The sequence below is a fragment of the Python bivittatus genome, unplaced genomic scaffold (genome assembly GCF_059951505.1).
Source record: "Python bivittatus isolate LINGU-HERP-01145 unplaced genomic scaffold, Pbiv_v1 ctg000020_np1212, whole genome shotgun sequence".
Taxonomy (NCBI): Eukaryota; Metazoa; Chordata; class Lepidosauria; order Squamata; family Pythonidae; genus Python; species Python bivittatus.
Window position 1 is genome coordinate 25205684 of NW_028277030.1, and position 22584 is coordinate 25228267.

Sequence of the window (22584 nt, forward strand, 5' to 3'; positions counted from 1 at the left end):
ACTAATGATTTCAGTGAGTCTGTACTATGGCAAAATCCAGATCCAAACCAATATTTCTGATCTGGATGTGTAGGAGCTGAATGCACCTTAAGTTTAAATATGAGCATTAATCTAGTTTGCAGAAGCCAACCTTTTTTTTTTTTTTTAATCTGAGAGCCCTGCCTATTTATCTTTGGGATGGGTGTAGTATAACAAATGAAGTGCAAAAAATAAGGACCAGAGGAAATGAAAATCGGGTTGAAATACCAAAAGCTATTGCTTGCCCACTCTCAGTCCTGTAGACCCTGTGACCTTGGTCACAATACGAAAACAGTTGGCCACAGTCTTCTTCTAGGGCATTTTGCTTTCTTTGGGCTTCTAAGCCTACAGCCCTGGGATTTGCTGGTGGACTTCCACCCAAATACTAACCAGGTCCAAAGTGACTTAACTTTTTTGAGATCAGCCAAGGTCATCTATATGCTGTCATCTGCTGTGACTCAGAGAAATATGCACAACTAAATTAAGACTGCAGAATAGCATTAATGCTACTCATTTAGATTCTTAAAACTTGCCTAAAACTGCTCCCATTTTCACTTAAGGCTAATAGAATCTTACATACGTAGTAAACTCCCCAGTTTTCCTTTTTTCCCCCCTCTCTCTTTTCAGTCACTTCTAATGTTTGTCATTTATTTACTTTTTGGTTCCATATTTTTTTAAGCTTATATCTTTTTGCTCTTCAAACATTAAAAAAAAATCTTGCAAACATTGCTAGCTAGATCTTTATTTTCAGACATATGACATTCCCTCAATTCATGTTTTCAGAAAAGAATGTTAAGAAAATTAACAAGAGTTCATAGACAACCCAAAGTATCACATATCTTGTTTATTGCTGAAATGATAGTATTGCTGTCTCACAGTATTGAACTTCTAACTGAGGTACATGATCTACCCATTAAGTATTCCATAAAAAAAAAAGCCTTATTGAGATTGGAAGTCATCATTGGACAAAAATCACTGAAAAAAAGAAACAAAATGTAAGCATAGTTTCCAGCCAATGTTTTTGGATTTCACTCTCACTGTTGTAAAACTAGCCTGATCCACTAAGGGCTGAGTAGCAGAAAGATGCCAAGAGACATTGGCCAGACCCATCCATCAGGGTCTCCATGCTTTCTTGATGGCACTGATGGGAATCAACGCTGCTCCTAATTTTGCCCTTCCTATACACTTACTCCAGCTCCATCCCTTGCTTGTGTCCTTTCTGTCATGTGCCACAGTACTGTAGCGCAGTGTTTCTCAACCTTGGCAACTTGAAGATGTCTGGACTTCAACTCCCAGAATTCCCCAGCCAGCCATGCTGGTTGGGGGATTCTGAGAGTTGGAGTCCAGACATCTTCAAGTTGCCACGGTTGAGAAACACTACTGTAGAGACTGAGAGTAGTCCTTCCTAACGGGTAATACTGTCTCCTGGACAGCCTCAAGGCTAGCACCCATGAGCATCATGCGATCAGTGCACCACAACCTCATTTCCTTTTTTGTTTTTAAAAAAATCATTTTGTGGTCAACCTCTCAACACACACACATACATGTTTCAATGTTGTCCTAGTGCCCATATTTTCTTGGAAAACATAAAGACTAAAACTGAAAAAGGGGCAAATCTGAAAGAGGTTCATAAGCATGAAAAAGTTTAATTATTTATGTTTATAACTTTGCTTTACAAAGGAAAGTTCAAGACCAAGCAAAACTTTAACAAAAAGGCATATTCTAATAAAAATATCTAAAATCAAGCAGTATATCTAAATGTATTTTAAAAAGACAATTCAATGTCCATATGTTTCACATGTATGCGAAAGACTGTGCATTAAGCGGTACCATTTTTATGGTAAAAGTTAAAAGGCCAAAATAAAGGACACAAGTGAATTTTTGAAAAATAGATAAATCTAAAGAACAGCTTTCTGAGATAAAGGACTGTCCTTTATAATAAAGAATATATGGTCACTATAAATATCATATTTGTACTTCAGTTTCTTCATTTCCTACATATCCAGTGCAAGGGATGCCCTGAGCTTTACTGTAGTGCCAGCATTTCTCATCATCCAATCAGTGCATCAAAGCATGATTTTTTCCCCTTAAATCAGCCTCCTTGTGGGAGGGTCTGCTTGATCAATGGTGTATACACACCTGCCTTTCTCTCCCTCCCACCCTCCATTGGAAGGGGAACGTGAGGAAAGCATAATGAATAAAGGGGAGGTGTAAAGTCAATGGATCAATTTACTAATCCAATGTCTTGTCAACACTGAAACTCATGATTCTCTACCCCCCCCCAAAAGAACACAAAAATAGAAACAAACAGGAAAAAGGGGGTCCTACCAGTCATGCAGCTCAGGAATTTGGAGAGACAGACTGAGGTGCAGAAGACGAGCTGAACCAGTAAGAGAGTCTGGAGGGAACAAGCCATGATGAACTCCTTCCCCAACACATATCAGCCTGGCTTACATTGCCCATGTGCTGTGATATGAAGCAGAATGGGGGGGAAACATCACTTTCATGATGGAACACAAGAACCTGTCTCAAGGGTGTCTACGCTGCAGGCAGCAGCAGGCCAAACAATTATGTGGCTTAGGCCATTGACGGTGCAGATTTCCAGTATATTTTGTGGATGTATGTCTCACTGAGTTATGTTTAAACATAATGGGAGTTACTACTGAGTAGACACATGCAGTTGATTATCTTCTTAATTCCTTTCACAGAAACAATTCATGCTGTCACATTTTTGAATCGTTCTGACTATTATAAGGTACAATCGTAAAATGTGTGGTGACATTGTGCAGCAGCAATTCCACTGCCCTGGCACTGTTTCCTATTGTGCTGGCAGTCTTGGCATAGCATTTGAACCCCACCCCGCATTCTTGTCTTTGGGCCAGCAAGTCTTAGGACTGGGCACTTAATGTTATGGCAAGTTAAAATGTTCTTTGCCTGAACCCAGAATAAGTTCGACTGGAATCCAGCCTAGCAAATGCCCAACCTCCACATTTGGCCAAAGATTAAGGCCGTAGAACAATTTCATTCTGAAAAGGATGGTCAGATCATCTTGAAAATATTTCACCCTTTGATCCATTGTATAACAGGTTTTCTCTCCAGATTTTAAGGGCGGGATTTGGTGGTGGTGTTTTCTCTCCAAGCTTTTGGAGGAGTGCTTTGTTTACAAGGCGGCAAATGATTTGCAGATGATAGTGAAGTAAGAGAACATATAAATTCCTTTTCCAGTAAGCCATCAACTACAAAGAAGAGGTCTTATCCTGCTGCTCAAAGATATTACCATTCCAAGAGTGTATTTCATAACCACTGTTACTGTCCTGAGTCTCGGTTGAAATAATGTGTTAAATGCCAACAGAAATATATGCTGCTTTGCAGAATATAGAATCAGTGACCGTTTATGATCAAATTTTACTTGAAATTTATTAATTTGAATTTAATTTGATTTAACTTAGCTTTCGCTCCACTCAGATTCTGGGGGAGCCTCAGAATTAGGGGAGAAAAGGGTGAGATGATGTTAAAAGAGAGAGGAACAGCACTTCCCAGAGACTTTCTGGAATGACTTCTCAGACACAGGACTGAATAAATACATACTTGTACATTCTAGAGGAATAATTTCTAGCACACACTACTGAATAAATAGAGGCTTAAAAAAATATGCAATTAAGAGTAGTGGTTTGTGTCAATCTATCAGTAAATTGAAATAATACCTGGACGGAGATTTATTGGCTTTACAAAGTTCTAAATTTATAGTAACAATGTTCTGATTTTTAAAAATGTGCTTCAAGAGTAATCTACAATGTGGGGAGAGCAGGTGAGGAGTTAATTCAGCTACGGGAAGGAACTCCAAAATTAAACTGGAAAGAACACAGTGGCAATCCACCTCAGTATTGTTGTCAAGAAAACAATATGGTATGGTTCAGAACATTTAGAGAAATGTAGGGGTCAGATGATGTGACCCTCAAGTCCAAAACATTTCTGGGGAAGAACTTCAAACTTTCAGAAGTAGATCTGAATATGATGTTATCGTCAGACCAAAACTGCAAGTAAGTCTGATTGCTGGTAATGCTTGTATTGAAAGAAGTTCCTTAAGTTACAAGGATACATATAACTGGAACATGAAGGATGGGAAGCATGAATCAGGAAAAACTTAAAATTTTCAAAATGAAACACACCGGACTAGATATTTGTGGAGAAGGTGCACTAAGGTAGACTGGAATAGGTCACTTTAAATTAGATAATCATATGAAGTACTTATTCTAAAAAGACATTGTTAAGTATATACTCAGCTAAAACCCAATAAAGGATAGGAATAGGTTTATATCTATTAAAAGTATTGGCTATCTAATAAATATCAATAGTACATGCATATATGCACTTATTACAGATGCATAGCAGAAGAAACTGAGGAAATTCTATAGAATTGCAAGAGGTACTAAATGCAACATCAAATAAGGATACTAATGGGTGATTGGAATGCAAAAATTGGAGAAATGACAGAACCTGGAATTACAGGAAGATTTAGATTGGGTAAGCACAATAATGCAGGAGGTAGCTTGATAGAATGTTGTGAAGAGAATTCTTTGTTTAATATCGGTACCTGCTTCAAGCTATATAAACAAAGAAGCTACACATGGACATTACTGGATATACAACATCAGCATCAAATCAACTACTTAATAGGAGATAGACGATAGAGAAGTGCAATTCAGCCTATGCAGTCTAGAAATTGAAAAAGATTGCTATAATATGCCTATCCTGAAGAAGAAAGAAGAAACAAGAGGATTCACTGATTCTTGATCTATTTCAGTAATTCATCAAGCAAGCAAAGTTTTCTTTAAGACCTTGCAAAGAATATAGTCACACATGGGAAAAAGAAATGGCAACTGAACAGGTAGGTTTCAGGAGAGGCAAAGGGACAGAATATCAAGTAACTGACATGAGATGGCTAATGAAAAGAGCAATTGAATCCAAGAGTTTTACCTCTGTGTTATACTGGTTACAACATGGCCTTTGATTGTGTTAATCATGTCATAATGTGGAATATATTGAAGCTAATGTGTGCTCTAGAATAGCTGACTTTTGTTCAGAGGAACTTTTGCAAATAATAAGATGGTAATTTAAGAACTGAATTTCAAGAAGTAATGGTTCAGACTAAGAAAGGAAATGAGATAAGGATGCTTGATGTTCTTGTGTTTGTTTTACTTAGATAGTGAATGTATTATTACTGGACTGGAAGAGATGACACCTGGAATCTAAATAGGAGGCTAAAGCACTAGCAATCTGAGATATGCAGATGACACCCCTGTGTTAGATAAAAGTGAAGCGGTCTTAGAAGAGTTTGTTAGTGAACTAAAAACAGGAAGTGAAGATTTGGGCTAGATGTTAAATATTAAGAAGAGGTTTTTTTATGCACACAAAAAGTACACTTAGGGAACTTCACAACTGATGGCAAAGAAATAAAAGTGGTAGAAAGCTTTCTTTCCATGGGCTCAAGAAAAGATAAAATTGAATAAAATTCTGGGAAGTAAAAAAAAAAAAAAGTGCATTTAGGGAATTTATGTACCAAAAATATATATATCAGGGAAAGTTGAATAGAAAAGTATATGATCTGCTTATCTAACCTAGTTTTACATTTAACTAAAACCTTTATGCTTATTTAAAAAAAAAAGTCCAGATTTGTCATTTCCTATGAAAAGCATTCTCCCATAGTTAGATCATGCAAAAAAGAAAGAGAGGCCAGTCTTTTCTAAAACAAGTCTATTGATTTGAATTAGTGAAAGGGCCCACTAGATGTTTGATGAAATTTGCATGGGTGTATGTGTGTGCACTCATTCCTTCCTAGGTCAATAACAGCAAAGGGCCTGTTAAGCACCTGGCAAGCCAAAGTACTTAGCAGGGTAAAGTAGATGTCTGCATCCTCCAAATAGGATGTCTGCAACTGCTTTGAGATTTAACTCTTTCCTTCCTACTTTCCCAGCTATTTTATTTACTTGATTTTATTTACTTTCAATAATGAATGGAGAAAGGATTCTTTTGGGACTCATACTCGATTACAATTCATGTCTCACTAATATTTTTGTTTTAAGAGCCTTTCAAAATCATGTTAGAGCATCCTTTGTAAAAATGTGTTGAATTTGTATCAAAAAGGCTAAAATAATTCGATTACAGTGAAACTGCTCCAAAGCAGAAGAAAAAGAAAGGTTACCGTTAGTCATCTACATTAGTTGTCTTTCACTGAAATACATACAGTATTAAGCAGACCTAATAAACTGTACTTTCTTTTGACGTAACCAATGCTTAACAACTAAGGTTGAAGTAGAACTGCGTAAACAGGGTTACTGTATTTTTAAAAATTATTTCCAACCCAAAGGACTGTTGGAAAAAATATGTACAAGGGCTCAGGACTCTGCCTATCAGTAGGATAACTCTTGGAAACCTGAATTGAATGGAAACAAATTTGGTGTGGAGGGAGCCAGTCCTGTGCTTCCTCATGCATACACACACACACCCTCTCTGTCTCTCTTATAGAGAAAACTCAAGGGGAAAGCAGAAGCACATACACAAAAAAGTTACTTTGATACACAAAAGAAAATTTAGATACCTCCTATGGCTGCCAGAAGTCATGGTGAGTGTGCTTTCCCTACCTTATTTTCTAGCAGAATTTATTGTTGAAGCTGAAATGCCACCTATTTGTCTTTTTTTCAAAAAAGGAAAGAAACTCCTTGAGAATAGCCATTGAGGCGTTTCTTCAAGTGAGTCCATAGCAGTAAAAATCATTAACAGAAGAGGAAATGCTTGAAAGGAAAAGGGGGAAAAAAGCCTTTTAAATGTTAAAAAAAAACCCAACATGACAAAATACAATAAGAAAAATGAAAACATGTCAATGGTACTAGAAGAAAAGCGTTATCTTCTGGCTAAGTCTGCTGAAAGCATGCCACGTGATTATTAGATATTTTTAAAAGTCAGGTAGCTGGCTTCTCTCTGCAGAACTCTTGTTTCATGCTTGTGATTTCAGCCCTATTTAGTGATAACCACACACAAATCAGAATTGGCAATCCATTTGTCTTGGAGTGTCGGAACTGCATCTCTAGAGCTATTCCTCTCCAAGATTGGGAACGGCAATTGAAATAATTCATTATATCCTTCACGCTTATGATTTAAAATAACTTTGGAATAAGCAGCCATTTCCATAGGGAACCAATGGGTACAGAAGACTGATTTCTTGTATCAGTGATTAGTACAGTGTTTCTCAACCTTGGCAATTTTAAGAGGTGTGGACTTCTACTCCCTAAATTCCCCAGCCAGCGTTGTAGATGTCTAGTATGTCTAGGACGTAGATGCACAGCCTGTGACCCTTACTCTATTACTCAAACCCCAAGTGTAACTCTTGGCTTGAAAGAAGGTTGGGCAACCCCATCTGGTGGATGGTTACCTTCTTAAGAATCCTACTTCATTTTTTCACATCTCCTATTGTGTTTCAGTGCATCATTTTCATGGATGCTGACTGATATATTTTTGTACTGCACTATCCATATTTCTTTACTTTGATATACCTGGCATTTAAAATCACACGCCTGGATTTTACTAATCTGCTTACCTACCTATACCTTATGATTACATTTTTTGACGTGAGTCAAAACATAGTATCTAAATAAGTAGGTATTCATAAGCCAGGTTTATTATATGGAACTTTGTCTTGAGTATTTCTGAGGTTTGTCTCTTTCAGGTGTGGTTATGGGAATTATCATAGTCTGTTGTCAGGCATAGAGTTCTGTTTACTGCATAGAAATAAATTCCAGTTTTGCTTGGAATTCTGCAATCCCTTTGACTAGAAATTGCTGTTGGGGAAAGGCAAAATAAAGTGGTGGCGTGTACTGGTGTTTATTGTGGACTCTGCAACAGTGCTGGGCCACACCAGACTTCCATCATGTCCATCCTCATTTTTTAAATGAAATTTATATACTGAAAATGTTGAGTGAGTTTAATAAAAGAACTGAGCATGGAGCTAATGGGAGTCTGGTGTAGAATACAGCTGTTGCAGAGTCCCCAGTAAAAATTAATGTATGCTAAAACTTTCCTTTGCCTTTTCCCATCAAACCAGACAATTATTTAAAGAAGAAAAAATGTCAGTGAAAATTTCATGTGTAAACTAGCATGCTTGCAATTATCTAAGTTAGGAGATGGCCTGGGCCAAGGGTGTTATGAAGTGAGTCAAAAAAGAGTCTGCTGGAGTGGGCAGGTATAATAAATATAATGAAATAAATAAAATAAAAAGTCAGGATGGTGGCTACAATCACACAATCAAAGTCCTACATGTATGGTGCATGTAAAAAGGGGACAGGGCTTAAATTGTGTGCTTGTGGTCACAGTGTTGATTTTACTGTACAGGTATTCCTCGACTTATAGCCATTCATTTAATGACCATGCAAAGTTACAACAGTGCTAAAAAAAGTGATTTACGACTGGTCCTTGCACTTAAGACCAGTGCAGCATCCCTACAGTCACATGATCAAAATTCGGGCACTTGGCAACCGACATGCATTTACAATGGTTGCAGGATCCTGATCTCCTTTGATCACCATTTGCGATCTTCCCAAGGGGCTTCTGACAAGCAAAGTCAACAGGGGACACCGGATTTGCTTAATGGCCATGGTAATTCACTTAATGACCAGGACAAAAAGGTTGCAAAATCAGGTGCAACTCACTTAACCGGATTGCTTAGCCACAAAAGTTCCAGTCCCAATTGTGGTCGTAAGTCAAGGACTAACTATATCATCCACCTACTCCCAACTAGTGTAAATACTGTTAGTGAAGGAGGAGAGAACACACCCATCATTATAGCCTTTTCTCTCCTACCATCTTCAGCTTTCCTGGAAGGGCCAGTTCAAGATGTTTTGTGCCTGAGACAAAGATCAAGAAAGTGACACAATTGATAAGACTGACCATTTTATTTTTATTTACCCCAGTAGGTGGTGCGTTACTTTAGGGTACCAGGGCACTGCAGCTCTGCTTCTCCAATGTGGGGCTGCTGCTGCCTCCCAGCATCTGCCCGTGGAAGCATCAACTGCATTCTGCCTGATGCTTTCTGTGCTTCAGTTAATGCCTTGTGGAAGTCAGCATGTGATTCCTCCCATGGGAATTGTTCATTCCAGGGCATGTGGGCAAGAGCAAGAGGGACTTGTGGAATCAGGGGAGTCTTGGGGAGTCAAAAAAGTCAAGGTGGCAGCCGTGACCCCCCACTATTTGCATGGACAAGGGGCAAGGCTTCAATCATGTGGTCATAATCGTTATATTGATTTTTTAAAAACCCATTCCCCAAAGACGCTGCTATGGCTAATGTGAGGGAGGAGGGAGAAGAAGGCACAACAGGTACCTGTCACTGTGCAAAGAGACGTTCGAAAACAGCAGCAAAAAGCTCTTCAAAATATATTTAAAAGCACTCTGTGAATTAGGCAAACCAAATACAGTAAAAATGGAAGGCTCTTCAGTGGGTGGGATGACAGAAAAATTTGGAGAATTAGCTAAATCATGGCAGAGCACAAAGGAAGATATTTTCAGGATGAAGAAACAGACATAGGGTGGAAATATAGCCAGAAAAAGCAACACCAATAGAATTTTGTAGGCCAAAAAGTTAATCGGGTACGGATGGTTGCATGCACTTAGAAATAATCGGAATGTACGGCTTGTCTTGGTTGTACTTGCAAAGCTTCTTATTTCTCTATTTCTCTCTCTGACCCTGACTTCCAACATGGATGCCTTCTCTTCTTAAGTCTACACTCTGGTTGATACAGCTAGAAGATTCGTAGCTGCAACACAGCTCACAGCACTGTGAGAGTGCTAGTTCCTAGCCAAGGTTTTATCTTGCTATAGATATAAATTTAAAAAAGAGAAAGAAAGCTAGACAGCATCCTACAAGGGCTAGCTTGCCAGACACTGAAGTCACAAAATTATGCTATTTTAATCGCAGCCAACTCAGCTTGTTAATGCCTTTACTGACAGATACAAAAATGACTTTAAAAGTTGTGGGAACCTCCCATCCCTGCTGATATAACTCCCTCCACAATCCTAGCTGCCGGAAATGGGGAGAAAAAAGCTGATTTTGAAAGCTTGTGTGATGTCATAATTGGAGGGAGTTTATGCTTGAAGCCAGTCTAACTAGGTGGCCTTGAGAAAGATTCTGGCAGAGTAATCCTAAGCACATTTCCATGCGCATAAATCATGCTTATTTTTCTTTAAGCCCTATTTCATTGAGTGATTTCTATTTGATACATTTGTGTGTATTCCTTCTTCCAAGAAGATCAGAGATGCATTTTACATTAACAGCAGTTTTAGAGGGTGCGTTAGGACGAGAATGAGAGTCTGAAATCAAGATACAACTCAACAGATTGAACTGATGATCAGCAGATTACCAGGAATTCTAGAAGGGATCCAAGGAAGGCCTCATAGTCAGCCTTTGAGGGCCACAGTGTCCTACAGGCCATTCTTGGTTGACCTACGCAGTGGGCACAATGAGATATTTACTAAGCTTTTCTAGTTGCTATATTATTTGGAAACTTAAACTCTACTGCTCTGCAGAAAAGTAACACCAGAGCCAACATTCATACTGAGATGAAACAAGCCCCCAAATTAATACAGTTTTTACTAAATACCTCTGTTTCCCTGATTTAATTTAAAGTTGCCTGTGGAAACAGATTTACAATCTGTCTGATTTTGCCACATTTTGTCAGTACTTTGCAGTAATTCTGAATGACACATCTACATTCCCAATACCTAAAAATACAGACCATGTGTGGGAGGAGCACAATGTCTAGAGGGATGTTAAATCTCTTCTCCTTTTGCTGTCTAAGGATACCTCAGAGGAACCCATTCAAACAAGAAGAACAGAGAAATATATTGGATCTTAATCTATGTTGTTTATAAGACTAAGGTGGTAAAAGCATTTCTTCTTCTAACAGATACATGTGCTGCTTGGTGTCCCCCAAGAAAATAAGCTTGATCATATCCAATCTGGTTTCTAATCTGTTGTTACATTGCTGCTATGGTATACAAGCTTTCTGTAGAGCTATACAGCCATCAGGCCTCTTGAACTCCATCTGAAACTACCTAACCTTGAAGCGTCCCAGGGACTGTGAATTACGAAATGGTTTCCATATGCAATAGTAACTTCTTTATGGATTCTTTCATACCATGGAAATCACAGATACCCTTACAATATCCTGGAGGTGGTTCTTCTCAATAAGAACCAACTGCTATTGCTTTTCCAAAAGTAAAATGTTATTGCCCCTCCTCCAAGTGATTTGGGATATGAAGAGCCAGATATAAATTTGCTATCATAATACAGACCTTTCCATTTCTCGGACAACTTTGTGATGGCTGAGTCACACACAGATTCCGTTCCATTCCATTCCTGTCATGTGTTACAGTTATCAATGAAGTCATCATGGAAAGACTGTGGAGTGACAGCCTGGTGCCCATTCAGCACAATCAGCAGAAGGCTTTCCAAATATAGCAAGGCTAATTTACCACATTTAGAAATCAGGGAAGAAATGCCCACTGCCCACTGAGGAGGCTCCCCCTCACCACAGACATTGCAAGTAGGATGATTAAATCCAGAATATGTAATTACCTAACCACACTGCTGCATGCAACCTAATCTTAGCCTCAGTGCCTCATCTGTAAACAGAAATAACTCATATCATTGATCTGCATGTTGGGACAATGAGGACTATAATGCAGACTGTTCATCAAAGCTTTTACTGATAATAATTCACAGACAAATTCCTTCTTGGGGAAATATCAGCAATGTCTCCCTGCTTCATATTGCAGCTATCTCATTATAGCTCAAGGAATCACATTTCCTCCTAAATCTTTGATTCTGAAAATGTACAGTACAATGGAAATCCCCTATCCCTTATGACAGCTCTGATCCAAGGGAAATCATTCTGTGCATTACAAAGTTTGAGCTTTTTTCTTTATGCACATCTAAGACTTATTAACATAAATGAAATGGGCATGCTTGAACATGCAGAATGAATCATCATATTTCAGCAGCCAGTCTAGTAAAATCAGTTGGGCTGCAGTGAAAGTTTCTGTTGCATCAGAATGATTTCCAGGCCCCTGGGGAAAATTATTTCATATAGGAAAAAGATATATAGTGATCTTCAATAATCCCAACCCATCTTTCCTTCCTTCCTTCCTTCCTTCCTTCCTTCCTTCCTTCCTTCCTTCCTTCCTTCCTTCCTTCCTTCCTTCCTTCCTTCTTCCCCTTCCCCCTTCTCTCTTCTCCCTTCTCCTTCTCATTTCATTTCTGTTGTACTTATAGGTAATGAATTAGGATGTCATTGGAGAGGAGATGTTAGATCCTATACTGAATATTTACCTCTAAGATTATTCCCAACTAGTTTTAACTTGCAATGTGAATGAAGAAACATGGCAAAACATGAGGCCTTAAACAGTTTTGGAAGTGGAGCAGATTATCATATTGGTTGGACTGCTTGACCTGAGGCCCTGGGCTTAATTTCACTGGGTTGTTGGCTTGACTGCAAAATTTTCCTACAAGCAGTTAGTCCAGACCTTAGAGACAAATATTTTATTTATTTGATGTATACCCTGCTCTTCTCCTCTAACAAGCACTCAAGACCAACAAAGTGTAAAATGCATACATACACACAAATGCACACACAATATAAAAAGTTAAAAATTGGGATAAAATGATACAATAAGTACTAGAATTATCTGTCAGTGAAAAGCTTGGCAAAAATGATGTACCTTTCCAGGTATGCTAAACACAGAGAGAGTAAGGTACAAGCACAACTCCTGGGGAGTGTATTCCATAGCTGGAAGCGATACAAGAGACGCCCCTCCCCTGCACACCAGAAGCACAAGCCTCTGACAAGAGAGGCGTCTCCAGCTTTTCTTAACAAGTGGACAGGAACATAATAAGAGGAAATCCTTTAGATAGTCAGGCCCTATGTTGTTTAACCCTTGAAAAATCAATGCCACCCCATTAAATGCCAGTTAAGCAATTTATAATCTCTTTAAATTCTTTAGTACAGGTATTGTATGACCCCTGTTAGTGGTCTAGCTGCTGTATTTTGCACCAGCTATAATTTCTAGTAATACCTCGGTTCACAAATGCTTCTGTTCACGAACAATTCGGTTCGCGAACAGCAGCATTCGCAAATTTTTGCTTCCGTTCACGAACTCTGCATCGGGTGACGAACACGACCCGCAGCCATCTTCCCTGCTCTGACACATGGTCGTGGCATCCTCTAGGCGAGATCGTGGTTGCAGACAGACACTTGCTGTGAAGCTTTTTGGTGTCGCCTCAAGCAAGGTTAGTGTTCTCTCTCTTCATACTGTACGGTACTGTACTTTGTTTCATATTTTTGCGGTTTTAAAAAAATACATATGGTTCAGAACAGATTAACCTTATTTACATTGAACCTTATGGGAAAATTTGATTCGGTTGGCGACCAATTTGGTTCACAGCCAGAATCGTGGAACGAATTAAGTTCGTGAACCGAGGTACCACTGAAGCTCTACAGAGTGCATTGCAGTGGTCAAGCTATGATATATCCAAGCTATGGGTAACCATCACCAAATCTGAGTAGATCAGGAAGGGCTGCAACTAGTGCACTAGAAAGAATTGTGTAGAGGCACTTCTCGCCACAGGTGGCACCTCGGACCCCCAGCTGAAGATCATGGAGCACTCCCAAATTGTGAATTTGGTCTTTCAGGGGGTATGCAATCACACCCAAGACAACTGAATGTCAATCTCTGAATTCAGTTTCCTATTAATAAGCTTATGCAATGTTCAAGGCACAGATTGCTTCCTTGAAGTTGGAGTAATAGAGTTGGGTGTCATCAATATACTGAAAACACACTATTCCAAAACTCTGGATGACCTCCCCAAATGGTTTCATAAAGATGTTAAACAGCATGAGGAACAAAATGGAACCTTGTGGGACATGATAGGTCAACTACTTAGAGTTGATACTCAATGATATCAAAAGCTACTGAACAGTCCTGGTGAACTAATATGGCTGAACTTCCCCCAGTCAGTTTCTGGCATAGATCACCAAGGCCTTTTGCCAGTCTGCTGCAATGGAAGGAGGAAAGAGAAGAGGATTTCCAAAGGTGGGAGGGGCAGAGACAGAAAGAATGAAAAAGAGATAATAGCTAGCTCCACACATTGTTGAATCTTGATCAACCCATTACCTGCTTTAGCTTTGCCCAGCAATTGACATGAAACTCCCAACACATTACCTGGTATAGTCCCCCACTGAGAAAAAATAAGCCAATCCTGATGTGGATAGAGCAATATTTCCCATGCCAACACAAAAATTCCTTTTGAAATTAGGTAGGAAGCAGAACAATGGCAAAGGTTAATAAGGTCAGTGCTTGAAGAAACGCACCAGCTAGAAGCTAAGCCTACTATCTTAAAATTCACTTACTATAGATGCTAGTCTGGGAGAGATGGAAGATTTAGCATAAAATCAGGAATGAGAGTACAACTTCGGCCTGAAGCTTTGGCAACAGTGAGGGTCTTCTTCAGTAATGTTCATATAATTGCAGAAGAAATAAAATTGGACAAGTGCTGATATAAAGAAGGATCTGTCAAATCCTCTGCTATCTAAACACAAGGATGGTGGTAGTATGATGATGATGATGATGATGATGATGATGATGATGATGATGATGATGATGATGATGATGATGATGATTTATATGCCAGTTCTCCTCCCATAAGGAACTGCCAAACCCTTCTTTATATCAAGCCCTATCTGATTTGTTTCTTGGTCAGGTTGATGGATCAGGAACTGATGTGATAAGAATCTGCTCAGCCCCTTCCAAAGAAGGTTTCACCAATCATGTCCCGATTTCAGTCTGTGCCAGAAACAAATGTTCATGTGTCAGTAAATCTGGGATTTGTTCTCAGCTGCACGCCACAAGGGAAAAAAATCCAATATATCCATAGTAAACTGTATAGAAAAACCAATATAGCACAGAGCTCTTTTGATCCTTTTTTAAAACATAGTTACAGACAACAATTCTACTATATTCAACAAAACAACCCTTGAAAGTGGCTGTATGAATTGCACTCCTAGCTCATAATTCGACTCTGCTCTGCTAGGTTGCCACAAAATGTCCAAAAGTGGACTTAGTTGTATGCTGGTACCAAAGCACTTCATCCACATACATGCAAAATTCAGTATGCATTCCCATCACACATATCTGACCTTTAGTGCCATGTAAAACGTGTATATGGTTAGGTGTGGTGTGTCAGTCTGATGAGCCACAAACTTCAGAGAGAGAGAGACACACAGAGAGAGAAGGGGATTATGGTAGAGTAGTTTAAAATAACAGACAAGTAGCTGATCAGAATGACCGAAGACATAACAAAGATCAAATGTTATCAGAGAAAGGGAAAAAAAAGTAAACTGGGGATTTCTTTCCTTTGAGTCATGTCTGTGGCTCTCCTGCATAGGATGATTTAATTAGAGAAATAGCTCTATTATTATTCAACCACATAATCACATTATAGGGTGATTACTTTGACTTGGATCTTGAACACACACATATACACTCTCACATTCGAGACTCACTAATCTCAGTGGCGTTCTTCTGAGACTTACAGTTATGGGATTGTGACTTTTTCTCTTCTAATCACTACAGAGATATTAAGGCAGTGAATCATGACATTTTAGTCTAGTATATAACAATGTTTTGACCTATCTAGATCCCTTTCAAGATCAAAAACCAATGACTTGCATAAGAGTGTGCAAGAAAAAAACATGACCACCATATCTGGTCAGCAGCTTATGTCCAAAATGCCATTAATATAAACTAGGAGTTCAAAATAAAATTTGTGTGTAAAATCCCAACCCAGTTACCTATTCTAAATGAGATTGTTTATACTAGTTGCACTTCAAAGCTCAGTCTATAAGCTTTGGCAGTACAAGGACACCCTATAGCAGTGTTGTGCAAACTTGGCCACTTTAAGATGAGTGGACTTCATGGCTGGCTGGGGAATTCTGGGAGTTGAAGTCCACTCATCTTAAAGTGGCCAAGTTTGGACAACACTGCCCTATAGTAATGTTCTTCTAGGCCACTTCTTACATTACAAGGACATGATGGTTGCAACTCTCCTAAACTTAATCCCATACTATTTTAGTAATGTTCCTGTGAAACAAATTATACCAGCAATCAATGATTGCTATAGCCCAGAGGTTACTCCTAAATATCTCAAAATAGATGGAAGAATGTCCCAATGGAAGGCCATGGTCTAAAGAGCAGATAGTGGTTAAATAATCCCCATTCATCCCACCCTGCTAGATTTTAATTCAAAGGGAATGTGAAGAAAATGGGGGAAAAGCTGCTATCTCTGCTCTATAGCAGCTGATGCAAAAAGCTGTTATTTTATTAAATCAAAAGTTTAAAAAAAAATTAAAAAATAAATGCACAGTTTTAGTATTCGGAAGCTTAAACTGTAATAGTAACCATCTGGTTGGCCACACCAGCACTATGTAATAGTTCCAGATACTGAAAGGAAATTATTAGTTGGGAATGAGTAAATATACTTTTCCTGAATTTTTCTACATCGACCTCCAGCTTATTGCCGAGACCCAGAAGTGTTTGCTTGGAGCACAGTGACATTTTGAATCAGTTTACCAAGGTGCATCTCCCTCCTGGGCAGCTGACTAAGGCAGCTCTCTCGAGTCAGTCGTCCCCGGATATATCTATGAGAAAATGGATTCATTCACTGTGGGAAACAGGAAGTTGCTAAAGAACATTCCTTTAAATAGTTCCTAGGGAATTTCTGCTTTGAGATTACCATTATTTTTTCATGAACTGGACTGTAAATATGTAATGAAACATAAATATTTTGTATTTCGACTAATAAAAAATTCAGGCACATAAAAGATGCATGCTTGCTAAAAATAAGTTGCTTTGGTCAGGTTACGTTAAAGGCAAATCCATGCAAACACACCGCCCCTCTGGCAAGTCAACCGCAAGTAGCAGTTGCATGAAAAAGGGAGATTTTAGTATAAATTCATATGCCTGGCCCCATGAGCAAGGAAAGCAAGTTAGTCCTCCCAGATATACTGGATTTGACATTATGGGGGTGGGGGGGGGGAAGCAGCTGCAAGAAAGCCTGGTTGATGGAAGACTATTGTATTTTCTCTCCTGGCCAGGATGAATGACAGCTCCTATCTGTCATGAGTGTGAATGACCCAGTGTGGTGTGGTGGTTAAAGTGTTAGGCTAGGCCTGTGGAAACCTGGGTTCTAGTTTACCCTCAGTCATGGAAGCTCACAGAATAACTTTAGCCCAGGCACTCTCTCAATCCAATCTATCCAACAGGGTTGTGGTGAGGATGGGAATGGAGGAATGCAGTGTATACCTGGAGAAAAGGTAGTTGTTGTTCAGTCGTTAAGTCGTGTCCGACTCTTCGTGACCCCATGAACCATATCGCGCCAGGCCTTCCTGTCCTTCACTGCCTCCCGGAGTTGGCTCAGTTTCATGCTCATTGCTTCAGTGATGCTATCTAATCATCTCATCCTCTGCCGTCCTCTTCTCCTTTTGCCTTCAATCTTTCCCAGCATCAGGGTCTTTTCCAAAGAGTCTTCTCTTTGCATTAGGTGACCAAAGTATCTGAGCTTGAGCTTCATTATCAATGGAGAAAAGGTAGGGTATTAATCAAATCAATCAATATTTGAAAGTAGCATGAAAATATTACACATGCTACATTTTTAGCTTCCTCTGTGTATTTTTTTGTGGAGGAGGGTTTTTTTTTTTATGCATATCAGCTGTGGTATAGGGATCAAATTTTGCTCTCCTCCTCGACTCATTTTTGCACCAACATTCTAGTTCCAGGTATGATATCATATTTTATCATAGACCACAGTTTCCACAATGTTCTCAACCAGATGACCAACCTTATTACAATAATTTGGTCAAAGGTAATGGATGCTAGTCATCTGAAAAATGGGTTCTTCAAAGTTGTCAACAAATAACCATTTAGGTTTCAGGCTCTTGGATTTCAAAACTGCTTAATGTACAGTTTTTGATGCTGATTCCTCTGAAAGAGACAGGACGTAACCAAGAAAAGCAAAATGCTAGGCAAATATATGTGCTAACAGGAAAGAACATTCAGTCAAGTCTGTCCAAGCAAACAAGGCTGCTATTGGAGTAAGTAAACAAAAGTATGGACAAAATAATTGTTTTAATTATGTGGCTAACAGACTAGGCTAAGCACCTTTTTTTAATGACTATCTTCTTTATTTGAACTGGGCAGATCCTATGCCTGCATTTTGTAAATATCAGTATATCTCCTGCTATGAACTTATCCAGCTACTCCGATCAGCAGAAAAGGGCCACTGAAGATATCCCACTTCCTTCTCCCATGTGGTCCTCAGGTTGAATGCACTCCCTAAGGACGTGTACTTGGCCTTCATTATTCCAATATGTAGGAAATTGGCGTTGCTTACCTGCTTCAGTCATCTTCTTAATTTGTCAAATGAAGAGAAAAGCAGGGTAAAAAAATCATGATAAATAAATATCTCTTTGTTCCCCTCCAGATTTAAAAGCCATTTTTTGTTCCAAGACTATCTGGGAGAGAAACAGTGGGACTGATTTTATTCCAGGCTGCTGCCTATCCTGGTTGAAGCTCTGGGGGAGCTACAGGGTTAGCTACAGTATCTTAGAAATAAGTCAACGATATGCATGTGTATCACTAGCAAAGGTGGCTGAACAATCTCAAACAGTTATGATGAATGGAATATACCAAAAAGAAAGCAGAGCTTCACATTCTAAAACCAGACTTGATTTACAACCTCTGATTTTGCTGCATTTAAATAAGCTCTGCCTGGAAATAACCTTTTTCTTTTCACAGGAATACTTGTTCCCCACAAAGTGATTGAGGGTATTTTCTGGACATTGGGGAACATCAATATTTCTTTTTCATTTTTAAAAAATCAGGATAACTTACTGTAGATATGCTAGACCAGAGTTTGGAATTAATAATTTTCTAAGTTTTCTTTTTTTAACAGTATTGAGCAATGATGAAGCTGTGGTAGAAAGCTGCAGCTTGAACATTCCTTTCTATGATGACCCAATAGTAACGATAACTTAGGAGGATAGTGTCATTCCCAGGAGCATTCTGATTTCAAAATAAAACATAGCAATGGTTTCCTTTTCTTTAGTGGTTCCCAGTCTAGAAGACTGTCTCATGTTTATTCTTAGATAATTACAAATAATACAGAACCTAAATTGTCCTTTCAGCTTTTCACCATAAAAATCTCATATTTGGACAATAGCCATAAAGAGAGCCGGTTTGGTGTAGTGGTTAAAGGCACCAGGCTAGAAACTGGGAGACCATGAGTTCTAGTCCTGCCTTGGGCACAAAGCCAGCTGGGTGATCTTGGACCAGTCACTCCCTCTCAACCCTAGGAAGGAGGCAAGGGCAAACCACTTCCAAAATCCTGCCAAGAAGACTGCAGGGACTTCTCCAGGCAGTCACCAGGAGTCAACACTTACTCAAAGGCACACACACATTACCCATAAGTTCATTTTTAATATAGGTGAATTAAAACCAAATGGATGCAGCATAGGGCTTACTTGGTAGGGGTTAGCCCACATAATGAGCCAATCAAATCTATATATAAAGCATCCTACTAGATTTTATAATATAGGTGTTTATGTGGAAGACCACCACAGGGAAAAAAATCATTAAAAATAAAAGACAGGTGTGATCCAAGGAAGCTATGTACATGACAGAGCAACAGTTGCATTTAAAAATTTCACTGATGTTTTGCCAAACCAGTTTGCACTGATGGAACAAAGTGTTTTAATATTGAGCAGTGTGATTAGTGTAATGGAAATATTAAGGAAACCTTATTTCTTTACTGGATACAATCTTTGCATATTAATAGCTGTAACTGGAGGTCAGGGCTTGTGTTCATGTAGTGGAACTAAAATAGTGTGTTCTGTTCTTTAAAATAATATTTAAATGGGATATTGGTCTAGCCTCCCCCAACTGTGGAAAGAGACATCTCATGTGGCTGATGGCCCAGTGAAAGACTGACTTCCTGCATGTCTAAGCTGTGCTGTCAACACAATCATTTAATATGGTGCTGAAATAGGATTTAATCAGTGAAATGTAATGAAATGTGAAAAGCAGAATGCAAGAAGCGATTAGCATTTGTTGAATTCTTGTAACATGACACATTACTATTGTTTGATTATGGGATGTTGGTATCTTAGGATATTACTGTGAGTTCAGAGATGCTACTTGATCTGGACTTTTTAAAGAGAATACCAAGAATTTCAATGATATGCTGATCTCTAAGCTGAACAGAAATATACAGTAGTAGGCGGTTGGTAGATGTTTTTATTCTTTAATGTTTTTTCTGAAGGAAAGAGAGAGAAAGAAACAGAATGACCAGATATCCATGACAGTAAGATTTTATGTCTTCTACAGCTGGGATTCTGTGGATAAAGGCTCTCTTTCTCTACCCCACCTTACTTTTTCACAAATGTATTGTGAAATTGGGCCATGATGTTGCAAGGATGCTGGCCAGTTCTGAAAAACCATATGCTTGGACCACACGTATTTTCCTGCAGCACTGATTTGTCTGATCCTTCTGGCTTTTCTCTTCCAGCAGCATTTTTGCAAATCATCCCAGAGAGATCGCTTCAGATAAGATTGATGTTATAATTCCTTCCATTTGCCCAAATTTCAGTCAAGGTCCTTTGCTTTCTCAAACTGGTGTGAATGAACTTTCATTTGTTTTCATCAGGACATTAACTTCCTGACATTCTCAACTGCAACTGAGTGACTCTTCTTGAGCATGTCATATAACATGCATCAGCAGAACCAGATTGTCCTTCAGCTGACACCAGACATGGCTCTCCGAAGGTACCTGTATAATAATGAAGTCGTGACATTTACATTGTACATTTAGTCAGACATTAAAACTGCAATATGTGAAACAATACAAAGGGGTTTTTGGTACTAGCCTTGTACCTATTCCTTTCCATATTCATAGTAAAAATTGAGCTACTACTATAGAAAATAGAATTTTAACTTCTTATCCAATAACTATGTAACAGTTTCAACAAATTACCAAATACTTAATTTTAATAATAGACAATTGGGGGTGAACAGGGAAGAACAAGGAAGAAACCAAATCTTTATAACTAAAAATTAAGCTACTGAAGAAATAGGAGTTACTATTCTGCTGTGGGTGAACTGCACTAGCATGCCTAAACACAGACATAAACCTGAAGTCCACCAGGGGTACTATTCTGCTAAAAATTGCTTTAAAAATTCTAATAGTCATATACCGCCACTGTCCATGTCAAAGGTGTCTCCATATTTTCCTCAGAAATGTCATATTTCTACCTTTCAACTTATACAACCTTTTTACATTACTCTCCATTTCCTGAAGTAAAAACATCCCCTCAAGTTCTCTTCAAGCCCAAGGCCTCTATTACCTTTTTATTGTAGCATTCAATGAGAAATGATTATGCAATTTCCTGAGTGTTTTTAGTGGGGAAAAAGAGGTTTATGGTGACAAATGCCCATCCTAGGCCCCAAACATTTCAGTAAAAGCATTTATTAACACTGTATTCAACTTTGGAGGTGGGTGGATATATTTTTCTTTAAGAGGTGCTGCCCATTTCTGCTCTAAGGAACCATCTCAATTCCACATTATTATCTTCAAAATATTGTGTAAATCTTTCCCAACCACGTTCATCAGATAATTCCCTCAGTTTGGACCTGCTCAAATTTTGCGTTTGCCAGCCTTGTGTTTACCTCCTGTTATCCATCCATTCAGACACCAGCAAACAAACATCATTATAAGGGGAATTTTTCCTGCAGAAAGCTCCTTCTTCATGGGGCAGAGGAGATACAGGTGATGTCTAAACCATATTGAGGTAGTGGCTTGTTGATGTAAGTCCCTGCTGATTTGGGAGTTTCCTTAGTTTAGGATCTGATTCTTTCCAGGGCCTCCACTGGACCTCCCCAGCTCCTATCATTTTCTTTAAACCAAATGAGCATTCTAGATGCTTCCACCCAGTAGTAAGGCTTTGAATAAAGGGGGATAGACTTCTTTTGTCTGTTCCCTGGGAAACTCAATTTAATAACAGAAAACAGGTTGTGGTTTTGAACAGAAAACAAGTTTAGTACCAATCTTTCTCTAACTCTTTGACAGAAATCAAACAGTTAAAATAATAAAGCCTTACATCAAATCCCTTTTTTTTTTTTCAGCTGAGGTGAGAATTACCACCAAATAAGTTCCTTCTGAACTTCTAAAATCTTCCCACTACCTCCATACTTGTGAGAATTCTTGCAGGGAAGGACTTGATTTCTATTCAAGAAGAACCGGGGGGGGGGAGGGAATCTGGTTCTATTCCAGCTGCACCATCGACTGGGAATTTAGATGGCCCCTCACTAAGGCCTTCTACCTCACCACCAGTGCTCTTGTACTCCTCTATTAGTTCTTTCCTGGCTCTTCTGTTGTGCTCCTTTGACTTACCATTTACATCTCCTTAGTCCCAG

At 38.9% G+C, this 22584-nt stretch overlaps 1 long non-coding RNA gene across 1 annotated transcript; it reads right to left on the minus strand.

Annotated features, from left to right (window-relative positions):
• Positions 1-468: 468 nt before the first annotated feature.
• Positions 469-11425, minus strand: LOC112541529 (uncharacterized). Its single transcript, XR_003085522.2, has 3 exons — positions 11359-11425; positions 2347-2484; positions 469-993 (listed from the first exon to the last, which is right to left on the minus strand). It is a non-coding gene; the product is annotated as an uncharacterized LOC112541529 (long non-coding RNA).
• Between the last annotated feature and the right edge of the window lie 11159 nt (positions 11426-22584).